Source organism: Rutilus rutilus, assembly GCF_951802725.1.
Source record: "Rutilus rutilus genome assembly, chromosome: 9".
NCBI classification, from domain to species: domain Eukaryota; kingdom Metazoa; phylum Chordata; class Actinopteri; order Cypriniformes; family Leuciscidae; genus Rutilus; species Rutilus rutilus.
The window spans coordinates 5,945,378-5,962,626 of record NC_140223.1 but is presented as its reverse complement, the minus strand read 5'-3'; the positions used below and the strand labels follow the sequence as shown (position 1 = coordinate 5,962,626).

Here is a 17,249-nt window from a genome sequence, read left to right as displayed (position 1 = left end):
CCATGGCGGATTCGCTATTTACATGACAGAATTTGATAGTGGAAAGACCGAACGTGTCTCCAGAGCGCAAAGGGATCTGCTCGTGTGTAAGGTTAAAGCTGTGTGTGTGTTTGAGTGTGCGAGGTTAAAGCGAGACCATCTACAGGACAAAACTATGGAATGACCTTCCTCAATCGATTAGATCTGCCAAAACCTTATCTATGTTCAAAGCCATGCTAAAACAACATCTTTTAAACTCTAATGGAGAGCTTTCTTAACTGGTTTACTGTCTATGTGTCTTTTTTATGTGATATGTTTATTTATTCTATTGTTCTGTGTTTTTTACTTTGTTATTGTGAAGCACTTTGGGCAACGCGAGTTGTATTAAACTGTGCTATATAAATTAATAAAGAAAGAAAGTGTCACGATACGGTCAAGAAACATAAACGAGGACTTCAAATGCAGCAAAACAAGATAAGACTTTAATTAACAAAACAAGCAAAAAGGTACAAACAAAACTCCCACGTGGGGGAAAACACTAGAACAAAACTTAAACAGATCAAAACACTGGGAACAAAACACAAGAACATTAGACAACGTAACAGCACAGTACAACAGACACAAGGAGACTAAATAGGGAGGCAAACAAAAGAAGGTAACGATGACAACAGGTGGAATTAATTAAACCAATAACAAGATAAGAAGGGCGGGGCTAACAATGAACACGAGCACATGGCTCAACACAACAAACACCCAAGTGCAAAACAAGACAGGACAAACTTGTGACATAACCCCCTCCTTAAGGAGCGGCTACCAGACGCTCCACTAGGACAGGAGGGACAGACCAGGGCGGGACAGGAGGAACAGACCAGGGCGGGACTGGAGGGACAGACCAGGGCGGGACTGGAGGGACAGACCAGGGCGGAACAGACCAGGGCGGAACTGGAGGGACAGACCAGGGCGGGACGGGAGGAACAGACCAGGGCGGGACGGGAGGAACAGACCAGGGAGGGACAAACCAGGGCGGGACGGGAGGGACACACCAGGGCGGGACGGGAGGGACACACCAGGGCGGGACGGGAGGGACAAACTGTCCATCAGGCGGCCAGGGTGGAGCAGATTGTCCATCGGGCGGCCAGGGAGGAGACGACTCTCCCTCGGGCGGCCAGGGCGGAGACTCTCCCTCGGGCGGCCAGGGCGGAGACATTCCCTCGGGCGGCCAGGGCGGAGACTTTCCCTCGGGCGGCCAGGGCGGAGACTTTCCCCCGGGCGGCCAGGGCGGAGACTCTCCCTCGGGCGGCCAGGGCGGAGACTTTCCCTCGGGCGGCCAGGGCGGAGACTCTCCCTCGGGCGGCCAGGGCGGAGACTTTCCCTCGGGCGGCCAGGGCGAAGACGACCCCTCGGGCGGCCAGGGCGAAGACGACCCCTCGGGCGGCCAGGGCGGAGACGACCCCTCGGGCGGCCACGGCGGAGACGACCCCTCGGGCGGCCACGGCGGAGACGACCCCTCGGGCGGCCACGGCGCAGGAACTGGAACAAACACCAGCGGCTCAGGCACTGGAACTGGCACCAACGGCTCAGGCACTGGAACTGGCACCACCGGGACTGGCACTGGAACTGGCACCACCGGCTCAGGCACTGGAACTGGCACCACCGGCTCAGGAACAGACACCAGCACAGGCACAGACTCAGGAACAAACACTGGCTCCGGCTCAGGAACTGGAACAGACACAGACACAGGCTCCGGCTCAGGAACTGGAACAGACACGGACACTGGCTCCGGCTCAGGAACGGACACGGGCTCCGGCTCAGGAACGGACACCGGCTCCGGCTCCGGCTCAGGAACGGACACCGGCTCCGGCTCAGGAACGGACACCGGCTCCGGCTCAGGAACGGACACCGGCTCCGGCTCAGGAACGGACACCGGCTCCGGCTCAGGAACGGACACCGGCTCAGGAACGGACACTGGCTCCAGCTCAAGTGTGTGCGTAGCCCACACACACCACATGGCTGTGGCCATAATGGCCAGTGTCGCGGTCACTGAGGGCTCAGGAACAGATGCCACCGCCTCAGGAACAGACACCACCGGCCCAGAAACATACACCACCGGCTCAGGAACAGACACCACCGGCTCAGGGACTGGAACAGACACCACCGACTCTGGAACAGACACCACCGGCTCAGAAACAGACACCGGCTGTACGGCCATCTTGTCCAGGGACACCGGCTCAGCAGGCATGACGTGAACAGTTTCTGGCTGGGCAGACACGACGAAAACAGTCCCCGGCTGGGCAGACGTGACGTGAACAGTCCCCGACTGGGCAGACGTGACGCGAACAGTCTCTGACTGGGCAGACGTGACGTGAACCGTCTCTGACTGGGCAGACGTGACGTGAACCGTCTCTGACTGGGCAGACGTGACGTGAACAGTCTCTGGCTGGGCAGACGTGATATAAACCTTCCCGGGAACCTCCAGGACTTTAAACAGCGTCGAAAAATAATCCAACAATGTTTCAGCAGGCGTTCTGTCAGGGGACACAGACTCAGTGGCAGCCATCCTACCCGGCGACACAGACTCGGCAGACGTGACCCGAACAGTCTCTGGCTGGGCAAACGCGGTGTAAACAGTCTCTGGCTGGCCGTGAACAGTTGCAGAGGAAGTCCTTCCTCTCCTCCTGCGTCTTGAAGCCCCCGAACTCTGGACCACCGGCACTGAGATCACTGGAACCATCGGCGTTGGAACCACGGGAACAGGCGATGAAGGACGCTCGGGGCTGAACCTCGCCGGTCCGTGGTCAAAGAATGACCAAACTGGAGAATACTGTCGGTGCTCACCTCTCGTATCTCCTCCCCTACGTCCTCCACGAGTTCCCCTGAATTTAGCCAGCCTGGTTCCTCTAAACTCCTCTCTGTCCCATGTGGTAGAAGAAAGCCCGCGAGAATCCATGCTGCTGAGTCCTCAAATGGCTGTTACGTTCTGTCACGATACGGTCAAGAAACATAAACGAGGACTTCAAATGCAGCAAAACAAGATAAGACTTTAATTAACAAAACAAGCAAAAAGGTACAAACAAAACTCCCACGTGGGGGAAAACACTAGAACAAAACTTAAACAGATCAAAACACTGGGAACAAAACACAAGAACATTAGACAACGTAACAGCACAGTACAACAGACACAAGGAGACTAAATAGGGAGGCAAACAAAAGAAGGTAACGATGACAACAGGTGGAATTAATTAAACCAATAACAAGATAAGAAGGGCGGGGCTAACAATGAACACGAGCACATGGCTCAACACAACAAACACCCAAGTGCAAAACAAGACAGGACAAACTTGTGACAGAAAGAAAGAAAGGACAAGCCAGAATCCATCATTTCTTTATGTCAAGTCAAGTCAAGTATATTTGTATAGCGCTTTTCACAATACAGATTGTATCAAAGCAGCTTCACAGTATTAAATTAAAATAATACAACAAGGTTTGTTTCTAGTGGAATTTATTGATTGATAAAATCAGATTAAATATCCCCAGAATATCCCCAACTGAGCAAGCCAAAGGCAACAGTGGCAAGGAACCGAAAAACTCCATCAAATGACCTAATGGTGTCCTAAAACTCCATCAGGTGACCCAATGGAGAAAAAAAACCTTGGGAGAACCCAGGCTCAGTCGGGGGCCAGTTCTCCTCTGGCATTTATTAACTAGAGGCCGGATTGTAATTTGAACTGTAAGATTAAAAATATTATATGAATGCCTGGCTGAAGAGATGCGACTTTAATCTAGTTTTAAACTGGGAGAGCGAGTCTGAGCAACGAACACTATCAGGAAGGCTATTCCAGAGTTTTGGAGCTAAATGTGAAAATGCTCTCCCTCCTTTGGTGGTTCTGGATATCCTAGGTATGACCAAAAGCCTTGAATTAAGTGATCTTAAAGAGCGCAATGGATTATAGGGCGATAGAAGATCCGTTAAATAGACTGGAGCTAAGCCGTTTAGGGCTTTATAAGTCAGTAGCAATACCTTGTAATTAATACGGAACTTTATAGGTAACCAATGCAGTGATGATAAAATCGGTGTTATATGATCATATTTTCTTGATCTAGTAAGAACTCTAGCGGCGGCATTCTGGACTAACTGTAGCTTGTTTATTGAGGATGCAGGACAACCGGCTAATAAAGCATTACAGTAATCTAGTCTCGAGGTCATGAATGCATGAACTAACTTTTCTGCATCAGAAACTGATAGCATATTACGTAGCTTAGCAATGTTTCTAAGGTGGAAAAAGGCGTTTTTTGTAACATATGAAATATGATTTTTGAAAGACAGGTTGCAATCGAGTATAACACCCAGGTCTTTTACTGTAGAGGATAAAGTAACAGGACATCCTACTATATTAAAGTTGTATTGCGAGAGGTTTTGCGGGTGGTTTTTTGAACCGATAAGTAATACCTCTGTTTTGTCTGGATTTAATAAAAGAAAATTACGCGTCATCCAATCTTTTATATCGTTAACACACTCTGTCAATTTGGATAATTTAGTGTTTTCATCTGGCCGTGACGAAATATATATTTGAGTGTCATCAGCATAACAATGGAAACTAATTCCATGTTTCCTTATAATATTTCCAAGTGGCATCATATATACTGAGAATAATAGAGGGCCCAACACAGATCCCTGTGGCACTCCATAGTTTACTGGAGTTATGATCGATTTTTCTCCATTTAAATAGACAAAATGGTGGCGGTCAGATAAGTATGATCTAAACCAGCTTAATGCTTGTCCTTGAACACCAGTATAATTTTGTAGTCGATCTAAGAGTATTGTGTGATCTATAGTATCGAACGCAGCACTAAGATCAAGTAAAACTAGTATTGAGATACAGCCTTGGTCAGAAGCTAAAAGTAAATCATTTGTGATTTTAACGAGCGCAGTTTCAGTGCTATGGTGCGGCCTGAATCCTGACTGAAACTTTTCATAGATATCATTTTCTTGCAAGAAAGAACACAATTGAGCAGACACCACTTTTTCTAATATTTTAGACATAAATGGAAGATTTGAAATGGGTAATTTGCCTAATTTAATTGCCTAAAAAAAAAACCTAATTTGCTAGGTTATTATGATCTAATTGTGGTTTCTTAATGAGAGGTTTTATAACTGCCAGTTTAAATGTTCTTGGAACATGACCTAAAGATAAAGACGAGTTAATAATATTGAGGAGAGGCTCTTCCACTATAGGTAACACTTCTTTCAGTAGCTTAGTTGGTATAGGATCTAATAAACATGTTGTAGTTTTAGATGAAGTGATAAGTTTATTTAACTCTCTTTGTTCTATAGTTGTAAAGCACTGTAATTGTTCTTGCGGGGTGATAATTGAGGCTGAATTATAAGGCGCAATTGAAGATGTACACGATAATAATCTTTAACAGTGTCATTTTATTTTCAATATTTGGCATGTTTGTGTAATGCTGCCCATCCCTGTGTGTGTAATAAGCAGAGTGTGTGTGTAATAAGCAGAGTGTACACTGGTGTTGGACCCGCCTATAGGCGCACAATACTAACGCGCTCATTAAATAAAAACTATATTTCAGTTGCCTCAAAATAACAACGCACCATCAATGCGTCTGAACACACCTCATTTTTACACCAGCAGCCCATGGGCGCAAATGCATTTGCTATTTAAACAATGTGGCGCTGGACGTGAAAATGATAAATGCGTCAGGCTGAAATTAGCAGAAAACACCTGCGTTGCGCATAGAGCTGCATTGCGCTGGGAATATGATAGTGCCCATAGTCTTAGAGTTGAACCTTGACTATTGGGGGCTTAGGTCAGGAAGCAGACAGACCAGCTAAACCGACCGTCTGCTAGCTGTCTCACGTCACTGAGGTCTGACAAATTCATAGAGTCTGTTTCTGTTCCCTGAATAAGAACATACAAAAAACTTCCAAACCCATTTAAGGCTAAAAGTTTAATTGATGTTGTTGGATATCAGATGTTAAATATATCCAAAGTTCGTCAGAGTATTAGAAACTTGATGGCGTGTCTGATTAAAACACGGGACAAATACCAGTCCTTTCCTCTCATTTATTTTAAGATCAGGATGATTAAGTCTTGGATAATTCACATGGCATGAAGTTCATGGATTCACATGGAGCAGATTCACACGTTGTAAATGGACAGATGTTAACAGATGGACAGGATGAATTGGATGTACAAGATGGTTTTAAGTCTCTACAAACGATACAATAAAGGAAAATCAAGCTCACAATTCATCAATAAGCATAACATATGCTTATTCAAGCATACTCACCACATCAAACACTCAATGCAAACAATTCAAATAAACAAATTCAAACAATACAATTGGCAAAACAAACTTACTTAACGTATCCTAAGGAAAGGACTCAAAGGACATGTTTGGGTCTCCATTCAAACACCCACACCTCACCAATGCAAAAGAAACAAAGGAAGGAAGTAAGGCCTACTTATAGTAAGTAAAAATTAAGAAAAGGGCAAAATTCACAACAGATGTTAATTGATCTGATAAAAAACAGATATAATGCAGATGAACAAATGATAAAGCTCGGGTTGCTGAATATTCAATCCCTTTCTTCAAAAGCACTTATTGTTAATGATACGATTAGAGATCAACCTAGATGTGCTGTGTTTGACAGAAACCTGACTAAAACCAATCAATAACATTACTTTAAATTAATTTTAGAATGACGGGACAATCATTTATATGACACTTTATTCAACAAGAAAAACAGCTCATTCCACACGTCATACGACATTACGCTATTTCAACGTCACACGCAGTCCTGTGTTTACATGTCCTCTCGATCGTATTAGAAAAGGAATAAACCACCCCTTTCAATCCGATCGAAATTTCATTCAGATCGAGATCATTCTGATCGATTAAGGTGTTTTCATGAAGGCTTTTCAGTCCAATTGAGCCGTCAATCCGATTACTAACAGATTATTTGGTCGCATGTGAACGTGATAGACAGAAATCAAAAGGTCTTCAGATGACCTACTGCTTTGTTTAAACATTGAGCGTTTAGTTTGACCTGTCCTGCACCGTAAAAACAAATTTGTTCACTTTACTTAATTCAATTGTGCAAACTCATTGCCTTAATTTAAGCATAACTTAATTGGATCAAGTTCTTTTACTTAATCCACTTAAGTTTTGTCAACTTAATTCTATCTATGATCTGAGGAAGTGCACTCCCAGAGTGCATTGCAGCATGAATAAATTAATTGCTTTGTTTTACTATTTTTGGCTTTATTTTACCATTACAATTTTATTTACTATTGTTATTGGGGTTATAATGACAAGAGACAGTAAAATTGTAATGGTCTAATTAATTAAATTAATAAAAATGAAAAAAAGGTTGCATTGGGTTAGTCACTCAATTAATTCACTTGTGCTTCGTTCCCACCCTCCTAAATTGTTTTGCATTGATAAGGAGTTATCACAAACTAAGACTGTAGTTGTGCTAACTTACAATTAATATATAGTAAATGTAAGGTGTCGCCGATGTAACGGTTATAACTTGAAGTGGCGATGATGTCCTAAAATGTATAGAGGGAGTCTTAAAAAAGGTCTTAAAATGTATTAAATTTAACTCTGTGACTCCTGTATATATCATAATCTTGTACAGCAGGTGTCATTCAAATTTTGACTATTAAAAAGAGGATTACGAAATTTACCTTTGGTACATCAAAGATCTGATATTTGATAGGCAGATCCCACTTGTGTTCTGTTATTAAATCAGGGTTCATTTCAATATTCACATTTATCCTCCTTGAACTCATTCTAACAACTTAATGTTTTAATATGTTTATGTCAGACCAGTGGAGGTGAAAAAGCAAAGGCATGGACTAAAGTTAAAGGTAATGATGCTGTAGTTTGTTTCAGCCTGTTGACACCAATAAAATGAGCTTAATGTGCCAATTTACAGAAGATCTCAGCCATCACCATAATGAATGAGCTGAAAACAGGGAACTTTTGGAGACAAAGAGGTTTTCAGCAGCAGTTTAACATGATGGCCCTGTACTTTTTAAATGCAGATTGGATAAAAACACAGTGATCACAGTTCACACCTGCAGTGAAGCCCCTCCCACAACAATTCACCAATAAATACTGGGAATATTCCCATCATCCTACAAGAGAAGGACAAACTCCAGGAGTAGCAGCTGAAATCTGTGTGACTGTTAAAGATGGAGTTTATTAAAGAGGAGATTGAAGACATGAGTGATCCAGAACCATCCAGAATAAAACATGAAGATACTGAGGAACAAATAGGTTGGTGTCCATTCTTGATTCTTCATTGTTGACTGCTTTGGTAGATGTGAATTAATAAGCAGTATATGGATGATAAATGATGAAGAAATGCATCTGAATGATCATAACCTTGTAGATAGCAGTCAAACTTATTTTTACCATATTACCAAGTAAATGACAGAACAAAAAGTGAAAGATGTGATATATGTTGCTTTCTGCTATATTAAATAAGGGTTCGTTTGAACTGATTCTAACTGTATTTCTGTGTATTTTAGACCAGGTGAGAGTGAAAGTGCAAAGACAAGAACTGAATGAAGTGGAGGAGGAACATCGTAACTTTACAATTCAAAGAACAAAAGCCAAAAAGACGCACACCTGCACTCAGTGTGGAAAGAGTTTCTCACAGAAAGGACACCTTAAGACACACATGAGAGTTCACACTGGAGAGAAACCGTATACATGCACTCAGTGTGGAAAGAGTTTCAGAGATGCATCAAGTCTCAGTAAACATCTGCGTTTTCATTCTGGAGAAAGACCATTTAACTGTGATCAGTGTGGTAAATATTTTATTACATCATCAAATCTAAAAGATCACCTGAAAGTTCATTCAGATGAGAGGCCTTATGTGTGTTCTCTCTGTGGAAAGAGTTTTTCATGGTTGAACAGTTTTAAACTGCACCAGAAAACACATGATGAAGTGAAAGATCATGTGTGCTTTGACTGTGGGAAGAGTTTTACTACATCTGGTGATCTGAAACGGCACCAAAGAATTCATACTGGAGAAAAACCTAACAAGTGCTCATATTGTGACAAGAGTTTCACTCAGTGTGGAAACCTGAAATCACACGAGCGAGTTCATACTGGAGAGAAGCTGTACTACTGTACTCATGTGAGAAGAGTTTCACCACATCAAGTAATCTAGTGACTCATATTAGAAAGTATTGTTCTGTGTCACTGTGAGCAAACGTTTTGTTAGATTCACATAAAGTAAATGTGTAGTTAGTTAACTAATAAACTAGTGTTGCTGTAAAATGCCACAAGAGTTGTGTTTTATATGTTGAAGAACAAGAAAGAAAATTATTGAAAATTATTTTGATTGAACCAGGGTGGGAATTATACCGCGGCCACGCGGCCATGGCCGCCGTTGCCCTACACTTTGGCCTTCATGCCCCGTGAAAAAAAAAATCATCGTACGGCCACAGTGGCCTGTGTGCCCTGGCCCTGTCCAAATTCAACCCAAGTAGTCTCTGAACTTCAATTAGGTGCTGTGTCATAATCACATCGATGATCTCACGCATCAAAACAGCAGTGCAAGAAGCATGTAACGTCAGCACCAACAGAAGAACGACGACACTCTGTTGTCGACACTGGTGCATAGATATATACACTAAATTTCGCCTTGGCTACGGCATTCGTTCATGAACTGCTGCGCACACGTCACACAGCAGGAAGCGCGGGCGCCCTCAGATCACTTGGACGTGATCCCCTCCGGATCCCCTCCGGATCCCCTCCGGAAAATTCCCCTCCGAACACTCCCTCAGACCATCACTGTAAATGCATTAAACGGACAAACACTACCAGCCATCTCTCAAGTCACCGAGAGCCTCACACTCATCACATCTGGAAATCACGCTGAGACCATTTCATTCTACATCATGGACTCCCACCTCACACCCATCGTTTTAGGACACCCCTGGTTGAGTTTACCCCCGCATTGACTGGAAACAGAGAACCATATCGGCTTGGAGCACTGAGTGTCATAATTCGTGTCTAGTGTCTGCTTGTTCTGTTGTTTCTGTCCCTGTGTTGCAGGAGGAAGCAGTGGATTTGTCAAACGTGCCCGTAGAGTACCACGACCTGAGGGAAGTGTTCAGTAAGTCAAGGGCTGCTTCTCTCCCTCCGCATCGTCCCTATGACTGTGCAATAGATTTACTGCCAGGTAAGTCTCCGCCCAAGGGCAAGATTTATTCACTCTCGGTTCCGGAGAGAGAGGCTATGGAGAAATATATTTCTGATTCTCTAGCAACCGGGTTCATCCAGCCTTCCTCTTCTCCAGCGGGGGCGGGGTTCTTTTTTGTGGGGAAGAAGGACGGCTCTCTGCGACCTTGCATTGACTACCGAGGGTTGAATAACATCACGGTGAAGAACACCTATCCTTTGCCATTGATGTCTTCAGCCTTCGAGAGGTTGCACTCTTCACAAAATTGGACTTACGTAATGCTTATCATTTGGTCCGCATCAGGAAGGGGGATGAATGGAAGACTGCTTTTAACACCCCTAGGGGGCACTTTGAATATTTGGTTATGCCGTTTGGTTTATCCAATAGTCCCGCAGTCTTCCAGGCACTCGTCAATGATGTGTTGCGAGACATGATCGATCAATTCATATATGTTTACCTGGATGACATATTGATTTTTTCTTCGTCTCTCCAGGAGCATGTGCAACATGTTCGACGAGTGCTTCAACAATTGCTAGAGAATGGGCTTTTTGTCAAGGCGGAGAAATGCGTTTTCCATGCACAGTCGGTTCCTTTTTTGGGACACATCGTGTCGGTTGAAGGTATGCGTATGGATCCTGACAAAGTTAAGGCTGTGGTAGAGTGGCCAATCCCAGATTCCCACAAGGCCCTGCGACGGTTTCTGGGATTCGCCAACTTCTATCGGCGGTTTATTCGCAACTTTGGCCAACTAGCCGCACCTCTGACCGCACTGACCTCCCCCAAAACTACGTTCAGGTGGTCAGACGCAGCTGAGGCTGCGTTTGCCAAACTAAAGAGCCGCTTTGTTTCAGCTCCCATCTTAATCGCCCCTGATACATCACGTCAGTTTGTGGTGGAGGTCGATGCGTCAGAGGTGGGGGTAGGCGCAGTTCTTTCCCAACGCTCTCCTTCAGACGACAAGATGCATCCTTGCGCGTTTTTGTCACATCGTTTATCTCCTGCCGAACGTAATTATGACATTGGTAACCGAGAGTTGTTGGCGGTCAAGTTAGCTTTGGAGGAATGGCGTCACTGGTTGGAGGGATCTGGGGTACCCTTTATCGTCTGGACAGACCACAAGAATCTGGAGTATATTAGAACCGCCAAAAGATTGAACTCCAGGCAGGCCCGGTGGGCACTTTTTTTCGGTCGTTTCGATTTTACTCTTTCGTATCGTCCGGGGTCCAAGAACATCAAACCCGATTCTTTGTCGCGTATTTCTAATCGTATGTTTGCAGTCCTGTGTGTGTGTGTTGTGCCGTCTCATCCGGATCTTGTACTTCCTGTGGATCGCGTCTTCTCTGTTTCACCGCACACGAGCACCGAGCACTGAGGATTCCACGGATTCACCGCACCTGAGCACTTCTTCACGTGACCATCGAAGTCCCTGCGAGAGTGAGCCTGATTGTCTTCCCCTGAGAGCGTCTGTTTGCCTGTTTCCTGAGAGCGTCTGTTTGCCTGTTTCCTGAGAGCATCGGATCGCCTGTCCCCAAGAGACCGTTCAGCATTGACTTTTGAGTGATATTACCTTTGAGCTTGCTGTTCGAAATAAACACAAAGGTGGAGGCCAAATGGCCTTGCCCCTAAAATTACATAATTCCCACCCTGGATTGAACGCTTACTCAAAGAAATACCAAAATTAAAAAATGTTTACTTTTGTTTTAGTTACATAAAGCCTGTTATTACATAAACAGATGTATACACAATAACATACATCTGTAACTCTGTACAATAACAACAAATAAAATTACCATTTCACTGACAATGTGTGATTTTGTGAATAAAAGGTTTCTACAGATCCAAGCAAACGTATAGTGAAATAAACTTTAATTCTGTGACGTTAGTTTTGTCATTTAGCTGTCAGTGTAAGGCAGTTCCTTGTCTCTAGTAAAACAACAAAAACGTCCTGTGGCCTGTTGCACAAAGCCGGTTTCATTTGCTAACAGGTAAAGTTTGAGATTAGTTTGAGCAAACTGGCTTTTTCGGGCTCAAGAAAGTGGATTGTTGTTTAGTTGTGTTCATCATCCTGGTAACTTGTCCTGGTAACCCGGTAATCCTGTCCTCCGGAGCAGGTTTTATTCTGGGTTAGAGATCGCAGACCAAAACTGGACCAATCAGTGCAGTGACATGTATCTGATACAATAAAGCCAGTCCCCCTGTATCTCTCACTCCAAATCAAAGCAGTTTATAGTGTGAAACAAACTTTAGAGACCAAATTAAAAGGGTTGTCCCTGTTCTCTTTATGAGTAATGGGTGTGTCGCACCATGGGGGATTCCCTATTCACATGACAGAATTTGATAGTGGAAAGACCGAACACGTCTCCAGAGCACAAACGGATCTGCTCGTGTGTAAGGTTAAAGCTGTGTGTGTGTTTGAGTGTGCGAGGTTAAAGTGAGACCATCTACAGGACAAGCCGGAATCCATCATATCTTTATGTACACAATAATAATCTTTAACAGTGTAATCCTTTTATTTTCAATATTTGGCATGCTTGTATGCTGCTGTGCGTCCCTGTGTGTGTAATAAGCAGAGAGTACACTGGTGTTGGACCCGCCTATAGGCGCACAATACTATCGCGCTCTTTAAATAACAAAAAATATATTTCAGTTGCCTCAAAATAACAACGCGCCATCAATGCGTCTGAACACACCTCGTTTCCACACCAGCAGCCCATGGGCGCAAATGCATTTGCTATTTAAACAATGTGGCGCTGGACGTGAAATTAAACCTTGACTAACGGGGGCTCAGGTCAGGAAGCAGACAGACTGGCTAAACCATCCGTCTTCTAGCTGTATCACGTCACTGAGGTCAGATAAATGCCATCACATAGAAACTCTTTCACCTAGATATTATCACATTGAGACTGTGTCTGTCCCCTGAATAAGTACATACAAAAAACTTCCAAACCCATTTAAGGCTAAAAGTTGAATTGATGTTAATTGATCTGATAAAAAACAGATATAATTCAGATGAACAAATGATAAAGCTCGGGTTGCTGAATATTCAATCCTACAATTTCACTGTAAAACCCGATAAGTTCAGAGTACTCAAAACTTTTGTGGAAACTGATTACCTAAGTTTTTTTAAGTAAACATACTTAAAAATTACAATTACACTAAACTTAAATATTTTTCTTTCCTTTTTTTAATTTTAAGTACAGTGTACTTAAAAACTTTACATATGTTACACTAAAGTTTAATGTTTTCAATACTAACTGTTTTTAACTAATTACCACTTATATAAATAAAATATTTTATTCAAGAAATAAACTCCTTCTGAATAACTCATAGCCTGATACATATTTGAGTTCAAAATACTAAAAAGAAGCACACACAGAACTGTTGACATATAATTAAAGGGTTTTTATTTACTATTAAATTCTTTGTCTATTTTGTACAACTGTTTATATAAATCTCTGTAAACATGTAGCAAATCAAATTAGAAACTGTTAAAACATTGATTATAATTTTTTACACCCATGGCCATTATTTTGCAACATGGCAAATCAAAATAAATAAAATAAATAAAATAAATAAAGCTCCTCCAAAAAGAAATGTTAAAAAATTATGAATTATAGGAAATAAAAACAATAAATTAAGTCAAAACACAAACAATAATACATACCTGATTGCATTAAATATGCAACAGAGATAGATTTTACAAAACGTAAATGTAAACATTTAAATGTTTTAAACTACATGTTCCATTGTGTAAAGTGCAACTGAGGTAGATCTAACAACTTACCAAATGTTTAAACTACATGTTAAACAATATACACTTGTAAACAACCTTAAAATAAACAAAATCTGATAACAAAAATCAAGTTTCTGTTGTAAGAGTGCAACTGGGGTTGATCTGGTGCAGAAAACAACCTACCAAATGTAAAAATGCTGTAAACTACATGTTTAGCTTATAAAACAAATTGAGATAAACAAAGGAAGTGACAATAGTAAAGTAACAACCTACCAAATGTTTAAACTACATGTTTAACAATATACACTTGTAAAACACCTTAGAATAAAAAAATACAATCTGATTGCAAAAAGTTTTTGTTGTAGAAGTGCAACTGAGGTGGATTTGGTGCAGAAGACAACATACCAAATGTAAAAATGCTTTAAACTACATTTTCTACAACATACGTGTCACGGGGTGACTTAAAGCCGGAACTTTTCTTTTGTTGTTCCCCCTTCCCCCCGGACGTCTTTCCGGAAACCCCGAGTCTGATTCCGGTGGCTAGTGCGCATGAGCTCGAGACCATAGATATCATATATAAAGGCTAGATGTCTCGTGCGCACTGCTGGCCAATGGAGGTCGACGTCCGCACGTGGCGGCCATCTTGCGACAGTGTACTCGCTCACTACTTCAATGGTGCATGTACTTTTAAATAACCATAACTTGCTCATTTTTCTACCGATTTTCAAACGGTTTGGTTTGTTATAAACGTCAGAGATGTAGTTATGACACTGCATACATATGAAAAATTATAACATACATTTTCAAGCATTCGGAATTATAGCCACGTTAATAACGTTTGTAAGAAACCAAACCGTTTGTAAATCCGTCAAGATTTCAGCGAGATAAGAGGATTTGTGTGCGTGCTGATCATTCACCTTAATGCACAGAGCACTGTCACAAGATGGCCGAACGATGATGCCGGAAGTGACTGCGCCATAAGACATCTAGCGTTTATATATGATATCTATGCTCGAGACAGCTCACATTGATTAGAGATTGGCCGCACCTGTGGGAGAGAACAAAGACGCGAGTGATATACGAGAGAAGGATATAAAAGCAGCGTTCTACAGGAGTGTGGGGATGTAAGCTGTGACGTTGATAATTCGTGGCGTGAGCTTTTCTTGGGAAAGATCGACAAGTGCAGTGTTGAGAGGACGTGCTCAGTTCATCTGGCCAGCTTCTTCCAGTGAATCCGTGCATGTGGTGAGGAATTATCAGCCGTGGAGTTGAGGAGGGAAGGATTATACATCGGAGCTACCACTAGAAAGATAAGTGTTCCACTTTGTGTGGTGAGAAACGAGGCGACAGTAAAGGAACATCTTTAACTGTTATCAGGAATAAAACTGTTGTTTCACTAGATGTCCGCCATCGACCGGCATGGAAATATCTCGCTGGATTTAAGCATTGTTCTAGTTTTGGGGAATTGGAGTGATACTGCGGTGTCCGTTGAACTTTGCACGATTAATGAGAGTGATATTGCGGTGTTTGCACGTGTGGGGCGGAGTACAGTGCTTGCAGCGAGGGGGAAAAAAAGTGCAATAACAACGTGTTGATGGGCGGAGGATCCAAGCATCTAAGTTGAACGCACCACAGTCTAAAGCGCTGTCTTCTACGCTGAGCCACCACAGCTGAACGCCCATTGTGAGTACTCTCTCTTGAAGCTACATTGAACGTTCTGAATGTTTCCTCTCTTCATGCTGTTGTATTGATATCTATATGCTGAGCCACCGTCTAAAGCGCTGTCCTCTATGCTGAGCCACCACAGCTGAATGCCCATTGTGAGTACTCTTTCTTGAAGTTACATTGAATGTTCTGAATGTTTCCTCTCTTCATGCTGTTGCATTGATGTCTATATGCTGAGCCACCACAGTCTAAAGCGCTGTCTTCTACGCTGAGCCACCACAGCTGAACGCCCATTGTGAGTACTCTCTCTTGAAGTTACACTGAACGTTCTGAATGTTTCCTCTCTTCATGCTGTTGCATTGATATTTATATGCTGAGCCACCGTCCAAAGCGCTGTCTTCTATGCTGAGCCACCACAGCTGAACGCCCATTGTGAGTACTCTCTCTTGAAGTTACACTGAACGTTCTGAATGTTTCCTTTCTTCATGCTGTTGCATTGATACCTATATGCTGAGCCACCGTCTAAAGCGCTGTCTTCTATGCTGAGCCACCACAGTCTAAAGCGCTGTCTTCTATGCTGAGCCACCACAGCTGAACGCCCATTGTGAGTACTCTCTCTTGAAGTTACACTGAACGTTCAGAATGTCTCCTCTCCTTATGCTGTTGTATTGATGCCTACATGCTGAGCCACCACAGTCTACAGCGCTGTCTTCTATGCTGAGCCACCACAGTCTAAAGAGCTGTCTTCTATGCTGAGTCATCACAGCTGAATGCCCATTGTGAGTATTCTCTCTTGAAGTTATACTGAACGTTCTGAATGTCTCCTCTCTTTATGCTGTTGCATGGATGCCTATAAGCGGAGTCATCACAGTCTAAAGCGCTGCCTTCTATGCTGAGCCATCACAGCTGAACGCCCCTTGTGAGTACTCTCTCCTGAAGTTATACCGAGCAGCCTGAAGGTCCTTCCTCGTAAGCTGCATGCTTTGGAGCCGCAGTCTCGCGCCACTACCTCCAAGAGCCTTGTCCCCTATGTTGAAGTACCACCATTGACGGCTTGACCTGACTACCCGAACTACGATCTCTGCCTACCTGGAGCGGTGACCCGAGTTCGATTCAGATCCCCAGAGGCCAGAGTGGCGGCTCCACGCAGCCTTCGAAGAGGTGTACAACCCGAGCCTAGAGCCCGAGGCCGTTCCGGTGGCGCATTGATTGAAGAGTACCACCATCGAGTCCCCTGTGCCCACCCCTTTGTAAGAGACAGAACGGTCACAAGGAGTGAGGATCTGCGCCCCTGTGTTCGAGAGTCTTTCCTCCAGTGCCATATTCGCCCGCCAACGGGCCTGACCTTAGTGTCCAGATACTTACCCCCCGTCCACATTCAGAGCAGCCTCCAGTTTTAGAATCATTTAAATAATAAAGTCTTTTAAATTGTTACTCTGTTGTCTGTCGTCTCTGGGCTGTGGGGTAGCTCCTCGGAAGGGCACTGCCAAGGGGTTAACGGGGAGGTCGGTCGGCGTGGTGCCACCGTATCCCCAACCTGTGACATACGCTTACAAAACTACTTAGCAGGAACTAACAAACCCAGAGTGCAATCAAGATAGATTTGGTGGCCAGGACACAACCTATCCAATGAAAACATCCAAGCACTTA

General features: G+C 43.5%; 1 protein-coding gene across 1 annotated transcript in view; it reads right to left on the bottom strand.

Moving 5' to 3' along the window:
• Positions 1-17,249, bottom strand: part of LOC311296649 (uncharacterized protein) — a 483,049-nt gene that overhangs the window by 340,800 nt on the left and 125,000 nt on the right. The gene's annotated exons all lie outside the window — the stretch shown is intronic.